Source organism: Heterocephalus glaber, unplaced genomic scaffold, assembly GCF_053883595.1.
Source record: "Heterocephalus glaber isolate CG9 unplaced genomic scaffold, H.glaber_assembly_v1.0 deba00001442, whole genome shotgun sequence".
Lineage (NCBI taxonomy): Eukaryota > Metazoa > Chordata > Mammalia > Rodentia > Bathyergidae > Heterocephalus > Heterocephalus glaber.
Window position 1 is genome coordinate 50,786,300 of NW_028258296.1, and position 15,816 is coordinate 50,802,115.

At 39.8% G+C, this 15,816-nt stretch overlaps 1 long non-coding RNA gene across 6 annotated transcripts in view; it reads right to left on the reverse strand.

The window, feature by feature from the left end:
- Nucleotides 1-15,816, reverse strand: part of LOC147827745 (uncharacterized) — a 55,319-nt gene that overhangs the window by 19,787 nt on the left and 19,716 nt on the right. For 4 of the 6 annotated variants that reach the window (XR_015452050.1, XR_015452052.1, XR_015452048.1 and 1 more), the window contains exon 2: nucleotides 86-15,098. This is a non-coding gene — a long non-coding RNA (uncharacterized LOC147827745). The remainder of the gene's footprint in view (nucleotides 1-85; nucleotides 15,099-15,816) is intronic. The other 2 variants (XR_015452049.1, XR_015452051.1) reach the window with 2 other exon arrangements.

Below are 15,816 nucleotides of genomic sequence, written 5' to 3' on the forward strand. Positions count from 1 at the left end.
CTAGACCAAGGTGGTGAGAGGGGATTATATTCGAGGATGTTCATTCCAGCATAAAGAAGAGGAAGAGGGCTCCAAGCTAACTTACGAGCAGGAGGGATGCTGGAGACAGGACCCGCAAAGGTGTGTGCCTGGTAATGCTCCACCAGATGACCCTTCAGGTGCTGGACATGCTGCCAACAAATAACCTCCACTGTCGGCTCTGGACAGGAAGTGGCCAGGCTGTGGGGCATCGTCTTGCTCAAGTTCACATCCCTGTCCTGGGGCAGCCTGCACCCGATGGCAGGGAGAGCTGGGTTATAAAGACTCAGCCCCTTGAACCTGCACCCAGGACAATCAGAGTAGCATTCTTGCATTAGGAGACTGTGTCACAGCTCAGCTTCTTCACCTGCCTCTTCCAGAGATGGGAATCCCCAGAGCTCTTCCTTACATGTTCCCGAGTGCTGATCTCTATCTCAGAGTCTGCTTCTCAAGGAACCCAACTGAAGCAATGTCCTGGAAGAATTTAGAAGCATTTTTAAACAATGTGACATTCCCATATCTTCTCAAAAAAAAACACAAAAAACTAAATTAAAGCTAAAATTTAAAAATACTTCCTTTAGTGCAGTAAAGCTCTTAACAGGCAAATGATAAGTGTTCTGTACACATCCGTTCTTGACTCCGCAGTATGGGTCTCACTGGAGAGCATATTAGAATTGCAGAATCCAGTGAAATCAGAATGTGTATTTGAACAAGATTTTCAGAGGATTCTAATGTGTAGCATTGTTGGATAAACCCTGCCCCACAGGACAAGTGGGTGAGGATGATCCCACAGGAATGCTGACTGGTAGCAGAAGTATCCCGGCCCCTTCTTTCTGCCCAGCGGGAGGAAGCTGTTTTTAGTTCAGATGGTACTGTTCCTTCTAAAAGGAGTTTAAAGACATGCGTCTTTCACAGAGCAGTCACAAAGAGGCAGAAAACACAGAGAGATGGTCAGGAAATGAGCATCAGTGTTAAGCAAACGGGAAAAGACACCTCCAAAATGAAGTCCCAGCACTTCTCAGAGCACAGAGGAAAGAGGAAAAGCCTCCCTGGAAATACAATCACTGGACTTTGAATCCAGCAGTGATTTCAATCTTTCCCAAATGGCAATAAGGAATCTAGTCTACGAAGCCTTCCATGTAGCAGCAGGTAAGCAGACACCGCTCACTTGAGCACATTTTCTGAGCCACACTCTAAAAGTTTCACTAGTTCCTCATGAGGAATAAGAGATTTATATAAGAATGGCAAGAGTCTGTTGTAGGTAACGAACTTAAATGTTAAAATGTAATGAAACACTTTTGTGGTTCTCATTCAAAGGGAGAACTCAGCCATCCTTGACAGATTCTTTTGCTGCTTATAAAACTGCATTAAACTGTTTGCAATTCCTTCTGCAGGGATAGTCAGGCGGAGTCTGACCTCTGAGTAGCCTTGCTAATAAGCGCCCTACAGTAGGCAAGAACAGGCGAGTGACACTCATGACAATGTTGCTCCACTATGATCCATTTATGTTGAGCTTTGGCCTATTCTCACTGAAGAACAAGGACAGCCACACTACAACAAGGACAAGCCATTCTACAGGAAGGACAAGCAGCTGCCAGGAGGAGAGGCAGGGGCTCCCAGTTCCCAGGGACACACAGCTAACTCATCCCACCATGTCTCAACTCAGAATGCAGCAAGCAAACCTGCATAGATTCCCTGGGCAGCCCTCACAGGTAAGCCACACCAGGAGGGCTGGGGAGAAGACCAGAGCTCCATGAGCAGTTCAGGCAGCAGGGAGTGACTGCCCATCCATGCTCCACAGCCCTCCCCCAAACTTTGGAAGTGAGCTCCGGGTGGGATACAGAGAAGGCCTTCCTTCCCACACAGGGAGCAGTTAACTGCAGAAAGCATAGACGACTACTGTATGGGTTTTCCTTTTCCTTTATTTTCTCCATTTTTTCCCACTCTTAACTCCTGGCAGCCCTGCCACACTGGGAGCATGGTGATGACAGCCATGGTGGCAGGAGCCCATAGAGAACACTTCCACTCTGCCTGGAGGAGCCTTGGACCCAAGAGAATAGTCTTCTCTCTGTTCTCCCACCATTCAGCCCCAAATGTAGTGACCCTGTGCAGCAGGTAAATGGAGCACTAGCTCCCTGGCCAGGAGGACCTGGGGAGCCGTGGGATGGGAAGTATACTGGAAAGGATGAGGGAGAGCACAGAAAGGGGCTCAGGAAAGCATCCTGCACAGGTGCCTGGGCTCCATTCTGTGCTGTGCATGTGTAAGCCTGCATTCAGAGAACACACCAAAGGCTATGCAAAAGGAGCTGAGAACAGACACCCCACCCCTCAGGGCCAGGCTGGCCCCCAGTGGCACCCACGTGGGAAAGGTCTGAGTAGCTGCAAAGGCTTGGAAAACAAAACTGACATTAAAACCACAAGCCACTGAAGACTGGCAGTATTTTCAACCTGAATCAGTGCAGGTTGATTGTTTATTAGAATATAAATAACAATACTCAGATGAGATGTAAATAAAACCCAGAGTCTCATCAAATGATAATCAAAACATTTAGAATATAATCCAGAATTACTCAGTGTATTACTTATCCGTTGCTGCTTGAATAGATAATACAAATTTAGGGCTTTAGAGCACACAAATTTTAATTTTTCAAAGTTCTCTGGGTTAAAAGTTCAAAGTCTGTCTCACCAAGTACAAGTCCAGGTGCTGGCAAGGCTGGTTCCTGCCAGAGGCTCTAAGAGAGAATCTGTTTCCTTGCCTTTTCTAGCTTCTAGGGACTACCTACATTCCTTGTCTCATGGACTCCTTTCTCCATCTTTAAAGCAAGCAAAACAACATCTCTATGACCCTTCTTCTAGTGTCACATCTAGCTCTGTGGTCACTTCTCTTCTTTTCAAGATGCTTGTGTTTGTATGCAGCCCACCTGGATAATGCTGTCTACAGTTCCCATTTCCAGGTCAGCAGACAAGCAACCTTTATTGCACTTGCAAACTTAATTCCTTTTTGTCTTGTAACATAACATAGTCACAGGTTCGGGAAATTAAGATGTAGACATTTTTTAGAGAGATTTCATTCCACCTTCAGCCCTTAGTACAAAAAGAATCATTAAATCTCAACTCACATAAAAAGAATTAGCAGATGTGGATGCTGAGAAGGTGCAGATGTTGAAATTTTTCTGACAAAAATTTAAAATAGCTTTTATAAAATATTCCAAGAAAAAAGAACACTCTTGAAATGAATGGAAAGATAGAAAGTCTCGACAAAGAAATAGAAAGTACAAAGAAGATCCAAATATAAGTTTTAGAACTAAAAATATAATAAAATTTTAAAGCTCTCTGGGTAGACCAATAGAAATTATCCAGCAAATTAAGAGAAAAGAGGGGGCCGGGGATTTAGCACAGTGGATTCATTGCCTGCTGCACAAGTGCAAGGACCAGAGTTCGATGCCTGGTAGCATAAAAAAGAAAAAAATCAAGAGAGAAAAGAGGAAAATATTGGGGCAAAAAAATAAATAAATAAAATAACAGATTCTCGGTGATCTATGAAGAATACCAAAATTGCTAATATTTGTGTTAGAAAAGAAGGAAAAATAGTGCAGAGCAGAAAAAAACTGACTAAAAACTCCCCAAATTTGGCAAAAGACATGAATTCCTAAATTCAAGAAACTTAGTAAACTCCAAACATTATAAATCCAAACTCCATATCCAGATACATTATAACCCAACTGCTGAAAACTATGGCAAAGAAAATATTTGCAAGTATTGAGAAAGATGACATATTACTTATGGGAGAACAATTCAAATGACTGTGGATTTCTTCTCGGAAATCAAGAATATATAAATATAAACAAGCTACAAATGTTTGCCCATCAAATTACCAAAAAACATTTTTAATTACCTGATGCTAGGATGTGGGGCCATGTTAGTGGTAAAAGAAATAAGAGTAATACTGATGAAGAGCAATGAGACATTATCTATCAAAATTTAAATCTACTCTCCTTTTAACCTTCAATTCCACTTCTAGAAGTTTATCCTGCAGAAATATTCATACATGTGCCAAAAGTTGTGTATTGTGACAGTGTATAATGGGAAAATATATTAATTAATAAAATATTAGAAATTAATACAGATGAAGTGACATTTAAATAAATTACAGAACACCACACCGTGGGATATAATGTATCTATTAGAACAATTACATTGGAGCCAATCCTACTGGCATGGAAAGAAGCTATGACATATTCTTAACAATAAAATGGAATTTGTCAAAGAGTACACAGAACATAAATCAGATTTTACAATTATGTATGTGATTACAATTGATTGGAAAAAGAACTGAAAAGATAAACCCAAACTGATATGGCTAGTCTCTTCTGAGGAGTATAAGAAGGGCACTTGTACTTTTTACCTCTATATTTCTGTGTGTATCTGTGTCACAAAGAACATTCTCCTGCAGTGTTCAATCTTAGAAATTTGCTAATCTTTCACTGTTTTCTGGGAACTTAGCATTTTATTCACTTTTCTTTTAAAAAATCCAGCATGTCATTAATTATCTCCTAGTATGTGTGATTTATTGTTACATTGCAAATTACTTCAAAATTTACCAGCTGACCATAACCAAAATTTATTATCTCATGCGTCCTCTGAGGACTGGGAGCCCAGGGGTGACTTGGCTGGGTGCTCTGCTCAGGATCTTTTAGGAAGATGCCATCAAGATCATAGCCTGGGGCTGCAGTAAACAAGGGTTTGACCAGGATTGGTGTGTCCTTCATACAGCTGTTGGAGAAGTCCTTCATTGGCCAGTGCTCAGAGGTCTTAGTTCCTCTCCACACAGGCCTCTATGGGATGTTTCCAAGGCAGCTGCCTCCCCCTACAGTGATTTGTCACAGAAGGAAACAGCAACCAACATGCAATTGCAGTGAATTTTTTTTTGGCTTACCCTTGGAAATGACATAGCATTACTTTTGCTATAATCTGTTGGTCACACAGACTGATCTTAGCACAGGGTGGTAGGGGATTCAAAAGAGTTTGAATACCAGAAGACAGGGAGCATTGACTTTCTCTGCACTCTCCTTTCTGCCCTTTCCAATTCTCAGACCATCTAAGAACTTGTGCAGCACCATTCTGCCCTTAGAACACATCATGGCTAACTATTTTTACACTCTCTTTCTCTTCCCACCTTTTAAGTTTGTGGGCCTTCTAAGATCTTGTAAAGCACAGTTCTGTCCTTATGACATCAGTGGTCTGTTGAGGAGTTTGGAACAGTTCAGTATTTCACTGAGGGAAAACCTTGTGAACTAACATGAAATTCTAGTGCATGAAGTTTGCTATGATTTCGGTCTAAAATGTCCCCTAAAGTCTCATGTGTTTGGAAGGTGTTTGGATCATGGAGGTGCTGTGCTTATCAGTGGATTCATCTATCGATGAGTTCAGCAGCTGAATGTGCTGTTAAAATGTGGGGCCCGGTTGGAGGTGGGTCAGGGGGTGGTGTGACCTGGAATGATGCATTCTTGTCCCCAGCTCCTCCCTGCTCCCTCTGCTTCCTGTGTGCCTTGAGTGGAACAACTTTCCTCTGCCAGGCCTTTCTACCACGCCATTTCTGCTTTGGAGCCAGCCGACCATTGACTGAAACAATAAACCAAAATAATCCTCTCCTCCTTTCAATTGTGAGTGTCAGGTATTTTTGTCCCAGTGACAAGGAAAGCTGATTAATGCAGAGCTCCTGTCTTTTCCTGTGAAGAAAGGAATTTTGTTTTCCTTAAAGTGTGATGATTAAGGAGAGTTGGAGAAACTGCAAGTGTTAATAATTGATCCATGAGAAAAACATGGGGAAGAGCCATGTCCCTCCATGAGAATCCTTTCAGTAAGAAGGCATATCATTTGCTTCTGTCCCACAGCCCAACCTTTAATCCTCACAAGTCAGGACAGCTATCTCCTCTCCAAGTGGAAATTCCCATCAGCCACTCAGACAGGAAATGGAAATGCTTGCCAGTTTACAGATCAGCAATTAAAGGCTATTAGAATCATGTTACTGAAAAAATATTAGAAGGCAACCAATGAAATCAGGAGATTAAAGGATATCTGTGTCTCTGTGCTAAAACAATATGAAGTACTCCAAAGCATAGCATATAAGAGTTTGGAAGAAAATCCCCTGACAAGTGGATGGACCTGATTGCAAAAGATTCATATTGTATGCCTGGGAGTATAATTGAATGGCATTTTACTTTATAACTTCAGTTCAGCCAAACATTTAATTAAGTCTTTTATAATATGCTTGTAGAAATATAGAGAAATAAAAGTAAAAATTGGTTCATTACACGTTGAACAATCTTTCTGCAAAGTGTTGATTAAATCACTGTTGTCAAGTTGAAAAAAAGTAATACACCTCAGGGCTTTGAACTTGGCCTTGCCTCAGTCAATACTTTTATGAACTATTGAGACAAAGACAAAAATGTGCTTATTATATTCTCAGGTGTTATACAGTTAGATAGAAGAGCAAAGAAATTGAGTAATACAGTCGGAATTTCTTAGTTCTACAACAAGCTGAAACAGTAAATAGGTCAGAGCCCCTGAAAATGAGTAGGAAGCAGCACAAAATCCTGCCCCAGTGCAACACCAGTTAGTGCAGAAAAGCTTTAAGTGAACCAAAAATGTAATATGCGTCAGCAGGTTGCCAAGTCAGCCAAAAAGGTAATGCAAAAGCATTAGGGTTCCTTATGAAGAATAAAGAGCTTAGAACCAGGAAGATGTGATCTGATGAACACAGCACTATAAATACGTGGATTCCTGCCATGACTGAGAGATTTCTCTACGTACATTTAACTCCAAGATGATACTGTCCTTTGCTTTTAACAGCCTCCTTAGTGACCAAGCTAAGAAAATAGAGAAAATTAAATTTTTTAAATTGACTCAAGCAGTATTTATTAAGAAAAAATGTTTACCAGATACTCTTTAAGAATCTAGAAACAGGGCCAGGGATTTAGCTCAGTGGTTTTGCCGCCTGCTGTGCAGGCGCAAGGACCTGAGTTCGATCCCCAGTACCAAAAAAAAAAAAAAAAATCTAGAAACACAAGATGCTTGAGACCCTGAAGGTTAGAATCTGGGGAATAGGAATGATACAATCTGAATATTTGTGTTCCTCCAAAATTCATAGGTTGAAACCCAGTACAATAGTACTAAGAGATGGGCCCTTTGGGAGGTGATTAGGTCCTAAGGGCTCTGCTCTCATATGTAGATTAGTCCCCTTACAGAAGAGGCCTGAGAAAGCCCATTCATTCCTTCTGCCAGGAGAAGGCTTGTGGAAAAGTACCATCCATGAAGCAGAGCAAGGCCTTACCAGACATTGAATCTGCTGGCTCTTTGACCTTAGAATTCCTGTCCTCCAGAAATGTGAGGAATAAATATCTGTCGCTTATACATTGCTCAGCTTAAGGTATTTTGTGATAGGAGCCTCAGTGAATTAAGATGAGGTGTACAGAGGCCATGGCAGGCAGCATCTCAGATGGCCCTCTCAGATTCTCAGCCTTGGCATACAGATAGCTTCTTGGAATTATTATGTCAAACACTGATGTGCGTACTTTTGTGAAGGAATTTTGCCAATGGAATTAATGTTCTAGACCAGTTGACCTTAAAATAGGGAGATTACCTGGATGGGCCTGTCCTAGTCACATGAATTCTTCAAAAAGAGAAAAACAAATTGTGCAAGCAAAAACAATTTCTAGAATCTTAAAGAAAATAAATCCTACTTGTGGAATGAGAGAGAGAGAGAGGAGAGATTTTGTTCTGGCTGGTGATAGAAGTTAGGGGACCAAAGCATGCAAAAGATTCCCTGCATCATTGATTGCATGAAGATAGACAGACAGAGACACATAGTAAGGTTGCAGGCACCTTTGGAGTGAGAGTAACCTCTAGCTCCTAACCCACAAGCAAACAAGAGACCTTAGCCCTGCAACCATAAGAGGATTGAGTTTGGAAGAAAACCCAAGAGTCCAGATGTCAACTGAAGACCCAGCCAAACTCTTGACTTCAGCCTGGCAAAATCTTGAGCAGGGTATTCAGCCAGCCCATTTGTACTAATTAGGTAGCCTCATTATAAAGTGGTCATTTACAGCCAAAGGGTTTAAGTAACCTATCCAAAGTCACACACCGTATTAAAGAACCCAGGTTTTACAAAGGCTCTTATTCAATCTACGCAGCACTAAAGTCTCAACCTCATCCCTTGTCTCTGCAGGTCAGAATTGAAACCTAAAACACTGCATACTGCAAGTTGGCTCCTCTAGCAACCATTCACCTGTTCTGCAGATGCACATGAACACACTGTATGTGGGCTTGCAAATAATTGATAATGTGCAGTGAGTGCTTGCCTCATGCCGGCCACTACTGTAAACACGTTGCATTATTAATGCCGTTAATCCTCAAAACAATCCTGATAGGTATTATTCCCCCTCCCTTTCATAGATGAAAAAACCATGAAGGCACTGAAATTTTAAAGGACGTAGAGTTATACAGCTAAGTGGAAGAGCCGAGATGAGGACACAGGCAACCAGAGGCCTGTGCCTACTCACTCACCACTGTGCCACTAATCACTGAGAATCTTCTGTTTCCAGGTCCCGCACTGCCTTCTCTGCACACATTTTCTCTGGTCTTCACCATATTTCTATAAAAAACATATGTGCCCAGCTTCACAATGAGAGACTAAACAAACTTGCCTAACTAAGATCTTGGTCAGTAGATATAAATGTCCAGTTTCCAGCATGTCTATGCTGTCCTGTGAATTATTTACCTTTCCATGCACTTGATTTTTTCCCATATCTCCAAGTTCCCTGCTCTATCCTCCCAGGACCTGTCTGAGAGCTACAACCCAGGTCTGTGTACTAGACAAGGGGAGGAGGAGGAGGAGGAGGGAAATTTAAGATGATGGCTGCCAGCAGCTGCTTCAAACAAAACATAGCCACATTTACAAAGGCACCAGGCTGGTTGCCTAGCAACATCTTCCTGCCTCCCAACCTGCTCTGTCCCATCCCTCCCCACCGCACATTACACACACACTGCCTGGTCTGCAATGTCCTTTGGAGACATCCCTCTTCAAGACTGCAGAGGTTTAATTTGATTTTTTGGGCAAATGCTTGCAGCCTGCAGGGCACCCAGGAAGCACACAATTTGTGCCACAGATGGCCCTGGGACAGGCAAAGCAAGGCCATCCTTCCTGCATGGCCCATCCCTTGCCACTCACAGGGCAGCTAGCTCTGCAGGAAGGAGAGGGTCTTGTTTCAGGCTCTTTGTCATATCCATGAAGGTTTAAAAAAAGAGTTTTGTTTTTCACATATGTCAGGTCCTTTAAATAGTTCTTTGAAATAAAAGTTTGGTTGGGATAGAATTAAAGCAGGCTGTCTGGATTTCTTTTTTCATCTTATCTCCGATATTTGAAGTTACAGCCTCTTAAATTTAAAATCATCTTCAGTTCAACCAGTATAAAAGGCCTCAGGGCTATTCTTGTCCTAGAGTCTTAAAGAGAAGCAGGACAAGGCAGAGAACATGCAGTTCTTGGAGTTCTCTGCATGCAAATGAAAGGGTACTACAGTTATGTAGCCCCTGATAAGTCCAGAAGCTTCTGACTCCATGGCAATGAGGGGCTGCTAAACTGAGAACCAGGCCCCTTTATCACTTCCGGGACCCTAGGCACTTTCCCCTCTCTAGGTCCTTTCTTTCATAACAAAAAAGACAAAATATTAAAATTGTATTTTGTAGCTGTGCTGGCATGACATAAATATAACCCAGGCTGAACTCATTCATCTATATATGTTAATTTTATTATACTATGCTCATTTTTCCTGATTTTAAAAGAAATTAATTTTCATGGGCTTCTGAATGGAATGTAAGTCCAAGCCACCGTGCCTATGGTCTCTGTGGACAAGCGGTCTCTCCAGTGGACTGAGGAAGCCAGCTCACAGCAAACGCTTTTGAGACCTTGGTGTCCTGCCCCATGCTCAGACCTGTGGGGTAGGAAAAGATGTAAGTTGTGGTGCCTCCCCTCACAGGCTCCCAGTACAGCTAGAAAGGAAAATAGCTGCAACCATAGCAGTTCAGCCTGGTGCCCACCAAGGGAGCCATCAAACCCCTGCCTTGCTTAGCTGTATTCCAGTGTAAGTACATGATACATTTTAAAAGTACATTTCATGGAGAAAAATCCTGAGTGATAAGAGTTGACACTGGTAAGTGTGGTGATGGACTGAACATGGGGTTATGGAAAAGTCAAGGAGGATCTTTGGGGTGGGGCTTGGTTGACGATCTACCTAGAGAAATACAGAAAGGAGAAACAAGTTAGAAGAGGCCATGGATCCAGGGCTGGGTGGGTTAGTTTGTGATGCCTTTGTAGAGAAAAAGGCCAAGACTGAGGCTGCTATACTCCACACTAGAGCCTCATCTCCCTTTGCAGAGCCAGATACTACTTCCATATTGAGTAAATATTTGTGGAATTTGGTGGATACAGTTGCACAAATTGAGTGACTGACTGCATGTATGGACTGATGCCTAGAACAGAGTACCAGGCTATAGCTCTTGCCATAATTTGGGTGTGGTTTGTTTCATTAGGTTCTCCCAGGGGTTCTTATGTTAAATGTTTTTTTTCCTGGTGGCTTGAGGAGTATGGGGTGGTGCTTTGGACCTCAAAGATGTGGGACCTACTGCAGAGTCCTTAGGTCACCAGGGGAGTGCCTTTGAAAGGGATTATGAGACCCCACCAGCCCTCTCATTCTCTTTCTGCTCCTGGATCAAGCTGTGGTCACTTGCTTGCCCAGAACCTATGCTCCCACCATGGCTATCCACCAAATGCTATATGCTGTCAGGAGGGGGGCCCTCACCGAATCTGTGCTATGCCATTTGGACTCTGAACCTCCAAAATTATGAGTTAAATAAGCCTATTACTTCAAAGTTGCTTACATCTTATATTTCCTATTAATCTTCTACTTAGTTGTTCTAGTCATTAGGGAAAGTGGAATGTTCAAGTTTCCATTTTTTACTGTTTAACCATCTATTTCTTTTTTCAATTCTGCCAGTTTTTGTTTGATGTGTTTTGAGGCTCTGCTGTTCGGTATACATACATGATTATGATGGCTATGTTTTCCTAATGGATTGACTCTTTTTCCTGATAAAATGCTCTGCTTTTATCACAAAGGAAGTAGAAAACACTTAAACATAAATAAAAATGAAAATACAACATGGCAAAACAAATGGAGGAATAGCAAAAGCAGTGCAAAGGGGAATGTCTGTATCTATAAATGCATACATAAAAAACCGAAAAAGTTGTCAAAACAAATTAACTTTAGAACTCAAAACCTCACAGAAGGAAGGAAATAATAGAGATTAGAGAAGAGATCAAGTGGACGAGAAAAACAACAGTGAAAATTATTGAAAAGGAAAATTGTTTCTTTGAAAAGATTTACCAAATTTACAAATCCTTAAATAGATGGACCAAGAAAAAAAATTGCTAAAATAAAAATAGGAACATTATTACCAACTCTATAGAAATGAAAAGAACTATAAGAGGGTACAGTGAGCAATTTTGTGCTAACAAATTAGATGGATAGATTCCTAGAAGCATAAAACCTACTATCTCAGTCAATTTATGCTATTGTAACTAAATACCTGAGACTAGGTAATTTATAAAGAAAAGAAATATGTTTCCCACAGTTTTTAGGTCGGGAAGTCCAAGATCAAGATGCTGGTTCTCTGTCCTTCTAAGATGAAAAGCGTCCTGCCTTGAGAGAAGAACAAAAGGAGATGTGAAGGAAAAATACTCTCTCCTTAAGCCCTTTTATAGGATGCTAATCTCAGCCCAGGTCTGAGGTTCCACAGCTTAATCACTTGCTAAACAGTACCTCTGGGTACTGTTGCATTCAAGGTTAAATTTTGGAGGGACACAAACACTGAAACAATAACACCTCACAAGCTTAGGTCACAAAAAAGAAAATTAGAACATGGCTACTAATAAGGAGATTAAATCAGTAATCAAAACTCTCTGGCCAAAGAAAAGCACTAGACAAAATGGTAAAGTCTACCAAATATTTGAAGAACTAGTACCAATTCTCAAACTTTTCCAGAATATGGAATAGGAAAAAATAAATACATTCTAACTCATCCTAGGAACCCAGCATCACCCTGAAATGAAAGTCAGAAAAAGACATCACAAGAAAACTATAGAACAATACTCCTTATGAACATCAATGGAAAAATTCTCAATAAAATACTGCAGACTGAATTTACCAGCATATTGAAAGCATATAATTCAGATGTCCAAGTGGCATTTATTTCTCGAATGCAAGGATGGTTCAGTGTGTGAAAAATCAATCAATATAATATGCCACATTAACAGAATGAAGGGGGAAATCAAATGAAGATCTTAGTTGAGGCAGAAAAGGCATTAGACAAAATGCAATAATACTCGCTTATATAAAAATATTCTACAGCTTAGAAATTGAAAGAGAACCACTTCGACATAATAAAATCCATACTTAAAAAACCAGAGCAAACATTACATACGATGATCAAGGACTGGAAGCATTTCATCTAACATCAGTAAAAAAAAAAAAAAAAAAAAAAATCCCCATTTTTTTCATTTTTTTCAATATAGTACTAGAAGTTTTCAATAGAATAATTAGGAAAATTAATGGAATAATTAGGAATAATTATTCAATAGAATAATTAGGAAAGAATGAAAGGCATCCAAATTGAGAAGAAAGAAAGAAAATAATTCTCTTTCACAGATCATATGATCTTATATGCAGAAAATCCTAGCATTTCAAACAGCATTATAGCTAATAAATAAATTTAACGAAGTAGGATACAAATTCAAAAACACCAGTTGCATTTGTATACAATAAATACAAACAATCTGCAAAGGAAATTATAAAAATAATTCCATTTATATGAAAATTGAAAGAAACAAAATAGTTAGGATTCACTAATAAAGGAAATAAATGAACAGTACAATGAAAACTACAAAACACTGCTGAAAAAAATTAAAGAAGACATCAATGAAAACAAAGCTCATGCTCATGACTCAAGACTTCATAATCTTAAAAAATCAGTATTACCCAAAGCAATGTCCAGCTATGTCAAAGTCCCAGTGGAGTTTTAGGCAGAAACAGAAAAACCCATACTCAAATTCATTTGAAATCTCAAGGGACCCTGAATAGCCAAAACAATCGTGAAAAAGAACAGAGCTAGAAGATTCATATTTCCTGATTCTGCAACTTACTACAAAACTTCAGTAATCAAAACAGCATGGTACTGGCACAAAGACAGCATACATATTAACTGAATGGAACAGAGTCAAGAAATAAACCTTTGTATATATGGTGAAATGACTTTTGAAAACGATGCCAAGACTATTCAATTGAGAAAGCTGTTTCAACAAGCGGTGCTGGGAAAAATGGATATCCACTCACAAAAGAATAAAATCAGACTTTTGCCTAACACCATATACAAAAATTTACTCAAAATAGATCAAAGACCTAAATATCAGACCTAAAACTGTAAGACCTTCAGAAGAAAACATGGATCCAAAACTTCACAACATTGAATTTGGCCATAATTTCATGAGTGTAACCCCAAAGGCACAAGCAGCAAAAAAAAAAAATAAACACATGGGATTGATGAAAAAAATTTTAAATTTGAAAATCAAAAGACAATATCAATAGAGTGAAAATCAATCCACAGAATTAAGAAAATATGTATAAATCATATATATGATAAGGAATTAATATTGTGAACTCCTAAAACTCAACTTCCACAAAACAATCCAACTAAAAAACTGGGTAAGGACTTGATCTGACATTCATCCAAAGAGGATATACTAATGGCCAGAAAGCATAGAAAATAATGCTCAACACTGTTAATCATTAGGAAATGCAAAGCAAAACTATAATGAGACACCCCAAGACACTCATCATGATGGCTACCATAGAAAAGGAACAAAAATAGCAAGTGTCAGTGAGGAGGTGGAGAAAATGGAGATCTTGTATACTGCTGGTGGAATGTTAAAATGGTCCAGTATAGCATTTTCTCAAAATCTTACAAATAGAATTACTATATGACTCAGCAATTCCATTTCTGGGTATTTATCCCAAAGAATTGAAACTAGCATCTCAAAGATGTATCTGTATATCCATATGCTCAGCAGCATTATTCACAGTAGCTAAAATGTAGAAATAACCAAGTGTTCATTGTTAGATAAATAGATAAGCAGTGAGATGTATACATACAATGGAGTATTACTCAGCCTTAAAAAGTAAGGAAATTCTGACACATGCTATGACATGAAAGAAACTTGAGGACATTATGCTGAGAAAAAAAAGAAAGAATACTTTATGATTCCACTCATAGGAGATATTATGAGTAGATAAATCTTGGGAACAGAAAGTAGACTGGAGATTGCCAAGGACTAGAAGGAAGAAGGACTGGTGAATTATTGCTTAATGAGTAGGAACTTTCCGTTGTACAAGACATAAAAGTTATGGAGATGGGTGGTAGTAATGGTTGTATGACATTATGAGCATATTTAACACCACTGACCTGTAACACTTAAAAATAAAGATGGTAAATTTTGTTATGTGCATTTGACCACACTAAGAAAAACTGGGGGGAAAAGATCCCTCTTTAGTAACATTTTTTGGCTTAGAATCTATTTTGTCTGATATTAATTGTATGAGATATGATGAAAAATTGCAGTGATTGTTTAAATTTTAGAAATTATATTCTATTAAAAGATATATTGTCATTAATCCTCCTTGAAATAAACCTGCTTACTTTGAATTCACTTCTCCCACCATTCTTGCCACTTTCTGAAATAGTCCTGGAAGTCCTCTTTCATGAGTGTCTTTAATTGTCTGTGGTGGCTGATTTGATCTCTGGAATTGATCCAAAACACTTACCTTTCATTGTCCTTTTGACTTCGGGAACAGCCCAAAGTCTCCTGGTGCCAGATCCAGTAAACAAGGAGGATGGGGACACACTAATGTTTCGATGAGCCTGCTCGTCCATTGGGTGGCATTCAGCAGCAGCATTCACTGTATTCTTTATGATATCTTGTAAAGACATAAAAGAGGACTTCCAGAACTGCTTCGGAAAATAGCAATAATGATGGGATAAGTGTGTTTGAAGCAAAGGGGGCTATTTTCAGGTAGATTGATGGTGATATGTCTTTTATTGTAAAATTTTAAAAATGTAAACATTCACTGTATATGTTGATCACACCGTGTATAACTTTTGTCATTTGTTTCTTATTGTTTCTGAAAACAACTACTTCAAAATGCATCACAGAAGTCAGAAGTTCTGAAGTCCCAGCTTGTCAGGGCTGTGTTCCTTGTGGAGACCCTAGGGGAGAATTCACTTCCTTCCCTTTCCAAGTTCTAAAGGCTTCCTGCATTCTTGGGCTCATGGCCCTTTCTCTATCTGCATGGTCAGACACACAGCACTTCCTCCTCTCTTCTTCTCTCTGACCTCCCTCTACCTTCTTCTCTGTCTCAGTTTTTCTTCTGTCCCTGATTTCTGGACCTTGTCACTGCCACTCCCAACGTGTCCTCTTATTTATGGCTGACTCCCTTGCCTCCCCCTTTGAGGGCCCCTTGTGATTAAATGTGGTCAAACTTGATTGTTCAAGATTATTCTTTATCTCCATTTTACCATGTGAGGTAACATATCCACAAGCTCTGGGACCCTGGGGACTAGCATATGGACATCTTTGGGGATGGAGGTATCTATCTTGTCAACCACTCCGCTTTGTTTTGATTGCTATTTGCACAA